The following is a 16,367-nucleotide window of genomic DNA, read 5'->3' on the forward strand; positions in this document are numbered from 1 at the left end:
TGAGTTTGACCAAACTGCGAGAGGCAGTGGAAGACAGGAGTGCCTGTCGCGCTCTGGTCCATGGGGTCACGAAGGGTCGGACACGATTAAACGACTAAACAACAAAATACATATATATTTGGCTCAATCTCTTGGTTACGCCTTTTTTCTTCTTCTTACAACGCTTACAACAAGCAAGAGTGTTCTCTGCCCTTGCGATTCTCAACAACAGTGTAAGTACCCAGCCATGCAACTCAGTAACTGCACCCGAAAATAATTGTTAGCTATATTCATATGACGGTGACAGAAGTAACTTCAGTTTCTAATTGTATTTTGACACGCCTGTCTTTCCAGTTTCATGAAAATTCTTACCCCAAGATAGAGTTTTATTTTTATTTTATTGTATTTTGAGGTAAGAAGCAGTGAAAGGAGTAACTTACATGAAAATGATGTTACTTTATTGGCTCATCTCCAAGGAATCCTCCCATCTGATTGTATTACCATATATGTGAGGCTGCTATTTCAAGCACATTCACACTGAAAAACAGTGAGGATTGCTGGTGAAGCTTAGGATACTTACTGTACTTCCGGGACAAGTCACAAGTATTTTCATAATATGCCTGGGTGGTTTTTTTCTGCCTCTAAGACCAACTATGACTCTCTGTGATGGGATGCTATGTTGGAGTGACTGGGCATGAGTATAAATCACCCCATGGATGAGCTAATCACAGATGCATGGTCAGCCAAGCCAGTTGCTATAGTAATGGTCCAGTGCCCCAACTAAAGGGAGATGGGAAAGGTTTCTCCCAATATTTTATTCTGTTGTTCTCAAATATTATCTACACATAGTAAATTCCTGCACTCTGCTAGGATGGTTAAACAGCCGAAAATTGCAGTTGCTTGCAAAGTCTGAAACAGACAGGTCAGGAGGTCGTTTTCTGCCTAACCAGCTACTTGAAACTGCTGATGCTAGCTACAGGTCAGAAGGTCGCTTCCTGCCTAGCCAGAAACTGCTGTTAACTAAAAAACCACTAGCAAGATGTTTCCTGCTTTACTTCTGCTTAGTAATGCAAGAATAAGAAGAGATACGAAGGGAATGCTTAAGCTAGCAAAAGAAGACACGTGTACAAGGAGGTGGGAGGGAGTGCTTGGCTTAGCAGAAAGACAGGAATGTTTAGCAAGCAATAAAATGTGTTTAACAAGCAATATTTGCTAGCCGATTGGGGAAGTCTGGGGGCTATAAGAAAGTCTGTTGAAGTGTCTTGCTTTACAGCCAGTGTATTTTTAGGAACTATCCAGCAGGCTGTCTCTGAGTACAGACCTCGTCTCTGTACACAGATCTCAATAAACTCTTTTTCTCCAAAGAAGATTTTGCTTTCCTGGTACTTTTGTTCCCTCCGAGGTCCAGGGGATGGCGTGGCTAATGGATCCCTAGGTAAATAAGGCTTCATCTCTCTGGGGGCTCGTCCGGGATAAGCCCCCTCCCCAAATACGGACCGGAGGGCCAGGCTCGACCAAGGTGAACAGCTCCGATCGGCGTTCGCATTTCCGGTGCACACCCTGCCAGTTTGTAGGGGGAAATTGCCACACCGTCCTGGAGTGGAGACATCTGGTTGAGGGAGAACAAGAGGACAGGACGGCGCCGAGGGGACAGGTCCGCAGCGGAAAAAGGTAAGCCCGAAGGAAAGGGCTAGGGGCCCGAAGGAAAGGGCTAGGGGCCCAAGGGAAAGGGCCAGAGGCCTGATCAGCCTCACCTGGTAGTTGGCAGTAGGGTGCCCGGCAGTAAGAATGCCACCAGGAAAGGAATTGGTAAGGTTTGGGAAAGGGAATGGGGCAGAGGGAATTGAGTGTTTTGTTGACATGTTGTGTGTCAGATACTCCAGTGGATGAATTGTTGAATGAGGGCCAAGGCTTAGTGTCCCCTTGGCCGAGCGATTGTAGGGTTGTGCATTTTCTGACAAACTGTAGCATGTGGAGTGTGAGAGAATTTTGAAACCCGGTTAGGAGGGGAGTATCTGAAAAAAATAGGGTCTGGAGCAAGCCAATGTATTCCTCTGGAATGCTTTTTAAATAACTGGAAAACGGCCACGAAGAGTGATGATTTGGGGATTCAAATTGAAAAACAAAAAACAAAAAACAGAGACTCAAAACTTTATGTGAGGTGGACTTGCCAACCCAGGGAACTGCGTGGCTTTGATTTGCAATTAATCAACCCCCTGTGGCAAATCAACCCCCTGTGGCAAAATATATTAAATGTCCACCCAGACCAGATCCCCTATATCTCTACATGGAAGACCAATGTAAAAAAAGAATCTACCATGGCTAAAGTCTTGCTGTGACAGCAACACACAGAACAGGATTTGTACAGTGAAGCCTCTGGTGTTAGAAGACCCAGAAGATGAGGAGGGGGAGTGATTAAGCCACCACCTTACACTCCACCAACAGCCCCTCCACCCCCCCCAGGCCAAAATCAAGAAGCACAGGGAGGTGCTGGTGTAGGGGGAGGAGGACCTGCGAAGGAGGATAGTGAGACGGAAGAAGAGGAAGAAGAGGAAGATAACGAGGAGTTTAGGAAGACACTAGATGATATGAATCAAGGAAAGAAAATGTGGACAGAAAGACAGAAAAAGAGACTAAAGGAGTTTGTAAAGCCATTTGAGGGAAAAGTTGGATGTAAGCCCCTTGTTAGTTGAGGCAGCAGAATGCTGCACCCCTGAAAAGAGGAAGAGATGGCAACGTAAGTGGGGACAGGCGGCGAAGAGAGTTATGTCTCACAGACAGTATGAGAAAACCAGGAAGGATCAGGCAGCTGGAGAAATGCCCCTTCAGAGGGTTTATGATCCACCAGCCCCTGTCCCAGCTGGACAAACGAAGGCACCACAGACAGCATATACCCTTTTCAAGTGCAGATGTTTGTAATTGGAGAAATCAGAACCCCTCTTTTGAGGAGAATCCAGCAAAGATTGTAAAATTGTTTGAAGGGATTTTTTTTTTTAAACCTATAATCCCACTTATGATGATGAACAATATCCCCTGGACTCACTATTAACTACAGAAGCATTGCTTGGCCCCTGCATGAGTCAACTAGGGGAATAGAGAAGGATCCTTTTATATGGGGCAGGAAACAGCAGCAGGCTTTTCAGGATCTCAAAGTGACATTACAACAAGCCCCAGTGCTTGGCATCCAAACCCCAAGAAGCCTTTTACCCTGTTCACAGATGAAGACCAGGGGGGGTAGCCAAGGGAGTCTCATGCCAGAAACTGGAAAATTGGCAGCAACCTGTCGAATACTTGTCAGAGAAGCTAACCCCAACAGAACAGAGGTTGCCCCCCCCCCGTATGAGAGTGATTGTGGCAGTGGCCACCCTACTCACAAAGGCAGATAAATTCACGTTTGGACAGGACACCAGCTGTGTGACTCCAAGAGGAAGTGCCAGATGCTGTTATTACATTCACGCCTGAAGTTTCAGGTTACCACAGCCCTTAACCCAGCTACCTTATTACAGGTAGGAGAAGGTGAACAAGAGAGCTGCCCACTCAGTCTTACCTGTGCCTGTAACAAAACCCACAAACCAAGTGGTTAATATAATTGGGGCCACAGGTAAATCACAAAAGGCCCCGTTTTTGCAGTCTGTTACCTGCTGCCTAGGTGGCCAAGTAGTCCAGCACAATTTTTTTTGTATATACCAGAGTGTCCCATTCCTTTCTTGGGCCGAGACTTGTTAACAAAATTACAAGCCCAGATTTCCTTCCAACCAATGGGGGAAGTAATGATGACAACTGGACCAGCAGGAGAGTTTTCTTTAGAAATGCCCCTGAGAGACCATTGGTGCTTGATGATGGTAAAAGAAGAGGAGGGAATCCTCCCTGTTAGCCTGCTTCATGATGTTGACCCTGGACTATGGGCGGAAGATAAAAACCAATACCCCATCCCACGACAGGCAGCTGAAGGAGTGTGGGTGCATTTGAAGCGATTGCTTCAACATGGAATCTTGAAACAATGCCAATCACAGTGAAACACCCCACTGTTGCCAGTGAAGAAGGAAGATAGTGGGTACTGCATATAGGCCCCAAAGTTCTGGAAAAGAGGAAAGGATGAACAGGACTTTGAAAAACCATTGACCCAAGAAACAGGGTCTGATTGGGTGTCCATGTTGCCCTTGGCTTTGCTTGGAGTTTGTAGCCTCCCATTGAAACGTATTCACTTGTCACCCTTTTGAAGTGATGTTTGGGAGACCGGTTCCTTATGTGTGCATGCTTTCACCTATCCCTGCTCAAGATGTGGAATTGAACAATTATGTACAGTGTCTCTCTCGAGATTTTCTCTCTCAACCCAGGCCCGAACTTCTTGCGTGACCAGTTTGAGCCAGGTGACGAGGTGTGGATAAGACTGGTCCCAGGCACCACTGCCACCGTGCTGGAAGGGCCCATCTGCTCTCCACACCCACAGCTGTGAAGATCGCTGACATCACCCCTTGGGTCCACCACATTCAAGTGGGGAAAGCTGCTTCAGATTGGACTGTGTCTCAGCATCCTGAAGATCCCCTCCAGTGACGACCGCCTTGCTGATATCTCTACGCACGGTGAAGAATTGGATGGGAGGGGCGCCCACAGGCAGCGCCCCCAACGTAGACATTTGTTCTCCAGCCAATTTAGAGGCACCACCAGGACTTTTGATATTAGTACCAGAACTCACTCTAGACGATGTGGAACCACGTTACACCCTTGATGAACAGCAGTGGATCAGCCAAGAAGGAGCAACTCTCCAGGAAGGACCAGACAGCCGTGTTTTTGTGCCCCAACATCTGGCCAGCACAATTGTAAAGAATTACCACGAGTCCACCCATTTGGGAGGCCCAGCTGCTAAAGCACACCTTGGGAGAATATTCTACCTCAACTAACTGCTGCTACAACTAACTGCTGCTATATCCCAAAATGTGCCCTGTGCGCCAACCAAGAGACTGAGAACTATCACCCTTTGAACTTCTATATGGCAGGCCAACCCCTTTCGTCCGAGGCATCCCCGCCAGTTTGGGGCAGATGGGAGATCACATCACCCAAGAACAAGTGCAATCCCTGTGTTTGTTGTGTGTGTTTGCTTCCTTTCCAGGTATTCCCTCGAGCGTACACCTGCAGTCCCGTGGCAGTCTCGCTGAGCCGGTTCACCAGTTCCTCTGAGTGACAGCGTCTGGCGACCCCCTCATCCCCAACTGCAGTGAAAGTAGTCGAGGTGATCCCCTGGGTACATCACACGCATCTGAAGAAGGGTGTCTGGACTTGCAAGAGAAATCCTGCTGACCTTCTGAAGTTGATCATCACCTTGTGTCTGACGCTACCAGGAAAAAAAAGCGTTAGGCCACGGGCAACGAGATCCTGCGACTAATCATCACAAGGACAGTTACAAAGACTTTCTCTTTTCTCTCTTATTTTCTTTATTGACTTGCTCTATGTCTTATTGTCCTGACCCTACCGAACCATACCAACCCTACTGGCCTGCTGGCCTCTGCTACGACTGGTTCGTCTTGCCGGTGGTAAGAGATGGCGTGCTCTTTGGCTATTGGAAACTGGGGTTTGATGAGATTGCCGTATTGAGACACCCCACTGCCCCGTTGTGGCTCCTCTCCCACACCACTGACCAGCACGCGTGGACAGTGCTCATACGGGAAGCTGCAGAGACGATCGAAATCTATCTAGTTCTGGACCGCTCTTGCTGTTGTGGGAGGGTAGTCAACTGTTGTCTGGAAGGTAGAGCACTGTACCAACCTCATTTGATAGACCAGGTCCTACTCTTAACCCAGGTGATAGATGGGACGGAACCTATCTTAATGCAAGTATTGCAGGGGTGGGAGCCTTAGCCAGGTGTGCATTGGAATTACTAAACAAGTGCCAGTAAGAATTGCCACCCCAGGATTTCAGCTTCCATATGCTCTGGTCACTAGGGAGGCAGCACGAGAGTTCAATCCACCCAACAGGGCTAATAGAAAAATTGACCCACATAGTGGGAGCATCAGCTCACTGGTGGGCTCTCATCCTTGAGGCTCAACAGGTAGTCGGGCACAAATATCAGTGGGCTCTTCAACAATGAGCACACCCCCTGAATATTGGTGGGAGGAACCATGGAGATATTGGGTTTGGTGGGTAGGAGTGATATGTACCGCTCTTGTCATATGGATGTTTTCGTATTTCTGTTGGCATGAACGGTATCGTATTTGTGGGAAGAATAGGCCCAATAATGCTTCTATTGCTTTTCTGCTTCTGTATTCCCTGCTTGATGCAATGCTTGCAACATATGATGGGAAAGATGATGTCTCGCATGATGGGACCTCGCGTGATTGCTGTAATGAGAGAATATAGACCCCTACCCCAGAACGAATCTAAGTAATAGATTGTTCAAAAGAAGAGGACGGAGTAAAGGGAGATGGGAAAGGTTTCTCCCAATATTTTATTCTGTTGTTCTCAAATATTATCTACACATAGTAAATTCCTGCACTCTGCTAGGATGGTTAAACAGCCGAAAATTGCAGTTGCTTGCAAAGTCTGAAACAGACAGGTCAGGAGGTCGTTTTCTGCCTAACCAGCTACTTGAAACTGCTGATGCTAGCTACAGGTCAGAAGGTCGCTTCCTGCCTAGCCAGAAACTGCTGTTAACTAAAAAACCACTAGCAAGATGTTTCCTGCTTTACTTCTGCTTAGTAATGCAAGAATAAGAAGAGATACGAAGGGAATGCTTAAGCTAGCAAAAGAAGACACGTGTACAAGGAGGTGGGAGGGAGTGCTTGGCTTAGCAGAAAGACAGGAATGTTTAGCAAGCAATAAAATGTGTTTAACAAGCAATATTTGCTAGCCGATTGGGGAAGTCTGGGGGCTATAAGAAAGTCTGTTGAAGTGTCTTGCTTTACAGCCAGTGTATTTTTAGGAACTATCCAGCAGGCTGTCTCTGAGTACAGACCTCGTCTCTGTACACAGATCTCAATAAACTCTTTTTCTCCAAAGAAGATTTTGCTTTCCTGGTACTTTTGTTCCCTCCGAGGTCCAGGGGATGGCGTGGCTAATGGATCCCTAGGTAAATAAGGCTTCACAACTATATCTGTGATTAATGGGTATCAGCTCAGTAGTTCGTTAGCATGCAGTTTATCTGTCTGTCTGTTAGTCAGCTTGCCAGTCAGTGTTATTTGCAGTGTTATATCTTGATTAATGAACTTATTTAGAGCAACTTTGTACTTGTATGTACATATCTCTATCTGCAAAAGCCTACAAGCTGTATATACCTACATCCAAAACTGTTTCATTGAGCCTTATCTTCTGCAACAGTAAACTCTCTGAACTTTTCTCTGCTTCTGTGTGGTGCCTAGTACTGAGAGCAATTTCCATTGCCTGTGTGGATTCCCAACTTGCTCCACTGGGGTACACACATCAGTGTGGTAGGGAACAACCCCCAAAAGAAAAGTACTGCTGACCTCTTTTTCCTTTGTACACATGGAGCTGAAATGCAAATTTATTCAGTTTTAAAACATATTTTCAAATTAAAACTGGTTTGTGAGGGGGGAAATGAATCATCTCATCAAAAGAAGCGGGTTATTTTTGGATCAGGGTTGATGTTGCAAGTGCAAAACCAGCACAAAGAGCACACTGCATGCACAATAAACTGTAGCATGTGCAAAACCCAAGTCTGTGAGGTAAGTGGGTATGAATGTGTTATAAAATATGTGTATTTCACAATATGTATACAGTGGTACCTTGGGTTAAGTACTTAATTCGTTCCGGAGGTCCGTTCTTAACCTGAAACTGTTCTTAACATGAAGACCACTTTAGCTAATGGGGCCTCCTGCTGCCGCCGCCCCACCAGAACACGATTTCTGTTCTCATCCTGAAGCAAAGTTCTTAACCTGAAGCACTATTTCTGGGCTAGTGGAGTCTGTAACCTGAAGCGTATGTAACCTGAGATACCACTGTATTTGTAGAAAGAAGATCAATACTTTTTAACTAAAAATTTATTTTTTGGATGCAGAATTTACTAAAAGAATGGATTATAAAGATCACATGGGGAATTGTTTTAAATCTATTTTTCCTTTTAACTGGTTTTCAACTTTTAATTATTTTATTGCCTGGTTTAGTTTTTGCATTGTTGTAAAGTACTGTGATTTTTTATGATACAGCGGTATACAGTGGTACCTCGGGTTACATATGCTTCAGGTTACATACACTTCAGGTTACAGACTCTGCTAACCCAGAAATAGTGCTTCAGGTTAAGCACTTTGCTTCAGGATGAGAACAGAAATCGTGCTTCAGCGGTGCGGCAGCAGCAGGAGGCCCCATTAGCTAAAGTGGTGCTTCAGGTTAAGAACAGTTTCAGGTTAAGTATGGACCCCCGGAACGAATTAAGTACTTAACCTGAGGTCCCACTGTATCCATATTTTTATAAAGGATGATAATAATAATAATAATAATAAATAATAATAATAATAATAATATCTATGGTTGAGAAAGGACTGGGGCCAGATTCAGCACCAGCATTGACAGGGCTACACTGGCTTTCAGAGAGTTTTCCAACACAAAACACGATCCTAGTATCTTCTGTCTTTTAAAAAATTACTTCACATTTCCAGGAGTGCTTGCCTTTGGAAGAAAATATTACAGCTACTGCTGGTGGTCCATCTATTCTCTACAGAAGCAACAAATCCAAGCTACATTAGAGAAGAACTCAGCAGTGCTTTCACTCTCCTTGGGTTTATGGAGTTCACAAAGCTTTCCTAAGAGTTGATAGACTCCGTAAGACACGCTCTTCGGATTTCGTGATGCCCGGGGGCTCGTCTAAGCAGAACTCCCGACCTCTAGTAAAATCTATTCAGGGCTCATAAAACATATGATTGCCAATGGGATACATCTACACTTTATAGACCTTCCTTCCTTCTGGAAAAGCAAGAACAGAGATAGCAGTGCTCAGGCAGCTGATTAGCAGCAGAATCTCAAGGAACGCTCTCAGCACAGTTCATGCAGATTCTGTTATCTGCACACGTTGGCATTGTAGATGATTGTTTACTGAAAATATTGGGCAGAACAGAAGTATCCAGAAATAGTCAACTGAAAAAGAGTGATAAAGATCTGGACTTCCCGTCACCTGAAATCTAATAAGGAAGATCAGCACTGTTTACACTGTATTCCCATATACACACAAGAGTTTGTTTTTGTTATTATTTGTAGATGAGTAGCCATGGGAGTCTTGTACAACCTTAAAAATGAACAAATGTATTCCGGCATAAGCTTTCATGGACTACATTCTGCTTCATCAGATATGTGAAGCGTTATCCTGAGTTACCTGGCATCAGCGCTGGATTTACATATAAGCTAAACAAGCTACAGCTTAGGGCCCCCCCAAAAAATTAAAGGAAAAAACTTGGATGTACATTTGTGAAATAGAAGATTAAGTTCAACAATTACTTTGATAAAATACATATTTTGTTGTGTGCAAATGGCTTTAGATACCTATTAGGTTCATAAAATACCATACAGCATATATTCAACACAAAAAACAGTGGCAATTTGTTGTTGACAAAGGACAGCAGGACATATAAAGGGCCCCATCAAGCCTAAATCTGGCCCCTGCATGGCATGGTGTTATGGGTGCATGTGGGGTGAAAATAGTGAGGTCAGAGGGAAAGGAAATGCAGAAAATGCAATGATGGTGATAATTACGTAATCAGTGGTCCTTCATAAAGCAGTTGTTGATAATGCAAACTTCCTAGCATTGCTGGATTGTTCTCAGTAACTTTTTTTGGTGTGTGAATGACCACCTCTAATTATGCAGTTACGCTGTACTTTCTATATTCCATTTCTCTCTGACCTAAGCTGAGGAAATAGCTCAGTTGGTTAGAGCACAATGCTGACAATGCCAAGGTTGCATGTTTGATCCCTGTATGGGACAGCTGCATAGTTGCATTGCTGGGGGTTGGACTATATGATCCTCAGGGTCCCTTCCAACTCTATGATTCTCACTGTTAACAAATCCCCACAAACCATTGAGATATACCGTATTTTTTGCACCATAACACTCACTTTTTTCCTCCTAGAAAGTAAGGGGAAATGTCTGTGCGTGTTATGGAGGGAATGCCTACGGGTGGCATGCCTACAGATTTTCCTCCTCTAAAAACTACGTGCGTGTTATGGTCAGGTGTGTGTTATAGAGCAAAAAATACGGTACATGCTTGTAATGCAGGATAATACTTCATGAATCTGATGAAGTGGACCAGGGAAGCTGGTGCCACAATAAGAGATTGATGCCTCTTACTCCTGCACTGTTGTCTTCGTCGTCTTCTTCTTCCACTGTTAGAATATAGCACCAGAGTTAATAGGTTAATGTTGTTGTTCTTTATTCGTTTAGTCATGTCTGACTCTTTGTGACCCCATGGACCAGAGCACGCCAGGCACTCCTGTCTTCCACTGCCTCCTGCAGTTTGGTCAAACTCATGCTGGTAGCTTCGAGAACACTGTCCAACCATCTCATCCTCTGTAGTCCTCTGTCATCCCCTTCTCATCCTCTGTCGTCCCCTTCTCCTTGTGTCCTCAATCTTTCCCTGGGTCTTTTCCAGGGAGTCTTCTCTTCTCATGAGGTGGCCAAAGTATAGGAGCCTCAGCTTCAGGATCTGTCCTTCCAGTGAGCACTAAGGGCTGATTTCCTTCAGAATGGAGAGGTTTGATCTTCTTGCAGTCCATGGGACTCTCAAGAGGCTCCTTCAGCACCATAATTCAAAAACATCAATTCTTTGGCGATCAGCCTTCTTTATGGTCCAGCTCTCACTTCCATACATCACAACTGGGAAAATCATAGCTTTAACTATACGGATTTTTGTCGGCAAGGTGGTGTCTCTGCTTTTTAAGATGCTGTCTAGGTTTGTCATCACTTTTCTCCCAAGAAGCAGGCATCTTTTGATTTCGTGACTGCTGTCACCTAACAGGTTAAAGCAAACCACTAAAACCCATTGAACACCATTAGTGGGTAAAAGTTTGACAACTGTTGATTTACGTGAATGTTCCTTGATAGTTGGGAATTATTCCTCTCCAGTCTTTGAAATGCATTAGCGAACAGAGCTGGTTGAAGTTGGTAGCCTCCAGCTTCAAGAAAACAAGCCGAGAAACCATTTGGAGCCAAGTTAGTACGCTTAAATTCTGAGAGAATCAGGAGTACAGAGAGTTTTGGAGTTGTGAATTGGCTGGTAGTGAAGCACCCTGAGAGTGGGAATATGATGCCAAAGTGTGGACTTGCTGCCTGCTGTAGGGGTGTACATTTGCTTCTAATATTCTGTGGTTGTTCAGCTGTAAATAAAGCAAACATTACAGCTACATCTCCAGTGCCCTTGGAAAGTAGGTCTTGTCAGCACTTAAGGAAGCGGCGAGCACTCAGCGACATGTGTATATTTACTTTAGTTTTCCAAGGGCCAAAATAGATGAAATGGCAGAAAATCCACAGTCAGAGCTCCTGATATTTTAATAAAGAGCAAACACAGCCATTCATTAAGGCAACTCTGACAAGGAAAATGGTGTAAATGGAAGGATTTTTTTAAACTTCCAAAAATGCCTTCACCGCAATTTTAAATAGGACCTCTCACCACTGCATCTATGGGCATACCCAGGATTTATGTTGGAGGGGCAGGCTTCATGTTGGAGGGGCAGAACCTCAGTTAGTTAAGTATCTTATTGATTTACTTTACTTGGGGGTGCAGCTGCCCTCTGTCCCCTCCCCTTGGCTACACCAGTGGCTGCATTTGCCTTTTAAGAAAATCACAGGAGATCTTGGTGGCTCCATTACCAACGCCCTCAGTGGAAAAACAACATCCAAAAGGTGAAAGCTTCATTATGTAAAATCGTCCCATTTCTGCTTAATTTGAGCCCATAAGTTCCGCAGGTAAGGTTTCTGTAAGTGTTGTCCTCACTACTTTTCATATGAGCACAGGATGAGCATGAGCACAGGATTTTAAAAACTAATTAAGGAAGAATTTATTGATAATGCTAGATCAATGGGAGTGAGAGGAAAGCATGAGTAAGCTCTGCCTTGTTGGCAGCCCTGTATAGGAGCAGGGCAGATAGATTTCTATACAGAAGGCATTTATGAGTCACCCATAGCAGGCAAGGGTTGATGTGTCGTGGTGCATGGGAGCAGGGGAAGTGTCGCTGAATCCTTTGAGGACCTTCTTTATATGTAGTGTGTCTGAGGATGGAGTGGATTGTGCTAACTTGGTGCTATAATTGATTATATTTATAAATGGCCTGAGATCCCAATATATGAAAGCACGTCTTCTTCCATATCAAGGTGCCTATGCTTTAAGATAAGGAGGTGAGTGTCTTGCCAAATTGTAGGTGGTTCTTTTAATGAGATTCTGAAGCAACACAAACACAAGTGAATGAGAAGATTAAAGATTTTATTCTAAACAGCAAGCATTGACGGGGTGAGCTCCCATTGCTCTGTCCCAGTTCCTGCCAACCTAGCAGTTCGAAAGCACACCAGTGCAAGTAGATAAATAGGTACTGCTGCTGCGGGAAGGTAAACGGCATTTCCGTGCGCTCTGGTTTCTGTCACGGTGTCCCTTTGTGCCAGAAGCGGTTTAGTCATGCTGGCCACATGATGCGGAAAGCTATCTGTGGACGAACGCCAGCTCCCTTGGCCTGAAAGCGAGATGAGCGCCGCAACCCCATAGTCTCCTTTGACTGGACTTAACCATCCAGGAGTCCTTTAGCTTTTACCTTTACAGTGGTACCTCGCAAGACGAATGCCTCGCAAGACAAAAAACTCGCTAGACGAAATGGTTCTTTGTTTTTTGAGCTGCTTCGCAAGACGATTTTCCCTATGGGCTTGCTTCGCAAGACGGAAACGTCTTGCAAGTTTGTTTCCTTTTTCTTAACACCGCTAATACAGTTGCGACTTGACTTCGAGGAGCAACTCATAGAACGCGGTGTGGTAGCCTTTTTTGAGGTTTTTAAAGACTTTGGTGATTTTTGAAGCTTTTCCAAAACTTTCCCGACACCGTGCTTCGCAAGACAAAAAAAATCGCAAGACGACAAAACTCGCGGAACGAATTAATTTCGTCTTGCGAGGCACCACTGTATATACGTTACCAAGCAAGCACTTCGATCTGCCACTGGGAAGCCCTCAAGAAGTGACGAAGCGAACCCCAGGTAGCCTCAGTTTGCACGGCCCTGTGGTCAATCAGTCCATGCACGAGCTTCTCTGAACTATGCCCCGCAAACCACCCGATTTATAGATAACTAATTTGTTAGCCTACATGCCTTGCCCGACTAGCTAGTGCCGATTATTAATTAGCTGGCCCCCTCTTCCAATACTGCATATTCCTCCAAACAATGTCTAACATCAAATAAGGTCAGAACGTACCCTGCACTATCCCTTCCTTCCAACAAATTAAAGGCTGTTCTCCACTATCAAAGAGCAGAACAAGAGATAGAGAGGGGAAGTGAACAGATGCAGGAAGAAATGACCATGCTAGATCACTATCTCCTCAAAGTACAAATACCTTCCGGAAAAGATTGCCCATACAGTAAGATCTGCCGGGTTGTTCCCCACCCAGAATGTGGTGTGGAACCCCAGGGAAGGGCCTTTTCAGTGGTAGCTCCTTGAATGTGGACCTCTCTCTCTCTACATAGGTGCATCTGATTCCATCTCTTTAACCAAATGGGTGATTAATATGCACCGTTTTGGGGCGGGCATTTGGAGGAGAGACCTGATTAGACATAGGATCAGCTGCAGCTGCTTCTACTAGCAATTGATAGTAAATTGATTGAAAGTGGCAGGCTGCTCATAAGGGTGTGAAGAAGCCAGATCTGTTCCTACTGCAGGAGTGGGGGAACCTTTGGAACATATTTGTTCATTGCCTTTTGTGATTAGAGATTTTAATAGGGCTCCTGTTCTTTCATGCTTTTCTAGCTTAACTGATTTTGTGATGTTATGGTTTCGCTGGGCTGAGTGATGTTTTTACGTTGTTGCTGTAACTGCTATTAATTACAGATAGGTAGCCGTGTTGGTCTGCCATAGTCAAAATAAAAAAATTCCTTCCAGTAGCACCTTAAAGACCAACTAAGTTAGTTCTTGGTATGAGCTTTCGTGTGCATGTGGTGAAATTTGTCATAGGGGAACAGTTAGCACCAGAGGTGCTGGTTTGTGAGGGCAACTGTGGGGTGCGACACTGCACACGTGATGTTGTAACATCCCCGCATTGCATGCGTGAGCATCGCACTTCCCTCTCTCAGCTGGACAGAAGCTTCCTGGGCTTTGGGAAGGAGACGCCAGGCCTCTGACAGGAAGGCGCTGGGAGGCTCTTGGACTCCATCAAAGCATCGCACCTCCCTCCCTAAGCCAAGCAGAAGCTTCCCGGGCTTTAGAAAGGAGGTGCTAGGCTTTAATAATACAGTACTTCAATTTACCAGGAACATTTAGGGAACTAGCCTAGTCCCCCTAGTCCACTGACCGCACGCCACTGAGAGATTTCCCAGTGGGGTTTTATCAACATGATGCACATTCTGCGCTCACGCTTGTAGAACATAGAGAGCGGAGTTTTCTCCCGAAAGCAGCCCTCACACTTTTTATACTCTCAGCCCTCTCTAGCGTGCCTTGTCAGTCGTCTGAAATGATTTATGATGAGCCGGCATATTTGTCCTGAACAGATCTCTGAACAGAAAGATTGTGTTTGCGAACGCTGAGGCATGCCAGTCCACAAGGAGTTCCCGTTCTATGTGCCACTCAAAAACACGCACAGGCATGAGACTCCCAATGCTTCTAACCTCAGTGCCAGAAACATCTTAACTTTGTGTTTTCTATTTGTCTCAGCACCTCCAGCAGGGAATGCCTGATGGGCTCTGTGACTAATAAGCAGATAATTCTACTCCTCATCAGAGACACAAGCGTAGAAGCATCTTGCCTGATTCCTCTTATCTGCGAAGGCGGCTTTCAGGATCTGAGGTACCCACAGCGAGAGGGAAAAGAGGCATCCATTTGTGAGGCTGGATGCAAAATGGAGTGTCTGTTGCGTTCTCTGGAGCTGTGATGCTTCAAAATAAGCAGAAGGCTTTTCAAAAATAAAAGGCCCTCAAAACAGCTCCACCAATTACTTGGCCCTCCATGGTTTATTGAAAACAATGGAATTAAATGCACATTGTGGCAATGGGACAAGACATGGAATGAGAGGAAAGGGGACCATGCAAACTTAACCATGTGGATGCCCTAACCGTGGTTTTAAGATTGGAGAAAGTTTAAGTAGTGGCTAAAATTACATTGCCTTATGCCAAAAACCTAAGGGAAACAAAAGTCCTTGGGACTACATTACTCATCACACAAATATTTTGAGAATTACACAGAAATTCTTTCCTTTTCTAGAGCGTACAAATATGATTTTTCAAGCAAACAACTGCAGGGGATTTCCTCCTCCTCTCCCCATGGATTTTTTTGTGGCAGCTTTCCCCAACTTGGTGCTATCTCCAGGTATTGTTAGACCACATCTCCCATCACATTGTCTAGAGATGAAGGGAGTTGGAGTCCACATTTGGGAAGGCTGATCTATGTTGTTCTCTGGCTAAAGTGGAGATTCCGAACCACAAGGCCCAAGAGAGAAAATCAACTGTGCCCTGAAGAGAAGGCCAGGCTAGGGAGCTCATACTATGGATCCTGAAGAGATCCCTACTCTAGGGGCCCATGGTAATTCAGCTGGGGGAGTTCACCCCCCCCCAACTTCCAGCTTAATATACTCCCTCATCTAAGGGGAAGGCAAGTGAGGAGGAATCATGGAAGGTCATGCCATCAACCTCTGAAGTCACCACACACTCACCCCAAATTCCGTATCGGTCCGAATATAAGCCGCACCTTTAAAATTCAAGAGGAAAAAAGTAAAAAAGGCAATACCCAAATATAAACCGCTCCCTTAAAATTCCGCAGGCACTCACACCCGTTCCGTTTTACCATATGTCTGTTTCGGCAGCAATACCGTAAAAGCCCATTTTTGTAAGGTCGCAAATTTAAGACGCACTTTAACTTTTCAGTTGGAATTTAGGGGGGGGGGGGAGTGAGGCTTATATTCAGGCCAATACAGTAATTATGCTGTTTTTATCTTTTCCTCTGTATTATTTTGTCTATTGATACTTCTCTCCCCCCCCCTTTCCTTCTTTTTTCACATTTTAAATGGTTAACTGCCTTGAGTGCACAGTTTCAGCACTAAGTATATATGATTCAACTGGTAGATGGCGTCTTGCCCCTAAACTCAGGTCCAAATCCATATTCAGCTGTAGATTCTAGGGCCGTGGTTTCCAGCGTGGGGCACACGCCCCACAGGGAGGCAATTTGATTTTTAAGAGGGGCAATTCAAGAATGAATTATTAACAGTGAATGGCATTTT

This window comes from Podarcis bocagei (genome assembly GCF_964188305.1).
Source record: "Podarcis bocagei genome assembly, chromosome: 3".
NCBI classification, from domain to species: Eukaryota; Metazoa; Chordata; class Lepidosauria; order Squamata; family Lacertidae; genus Podarcis; species Podarcis bocagei.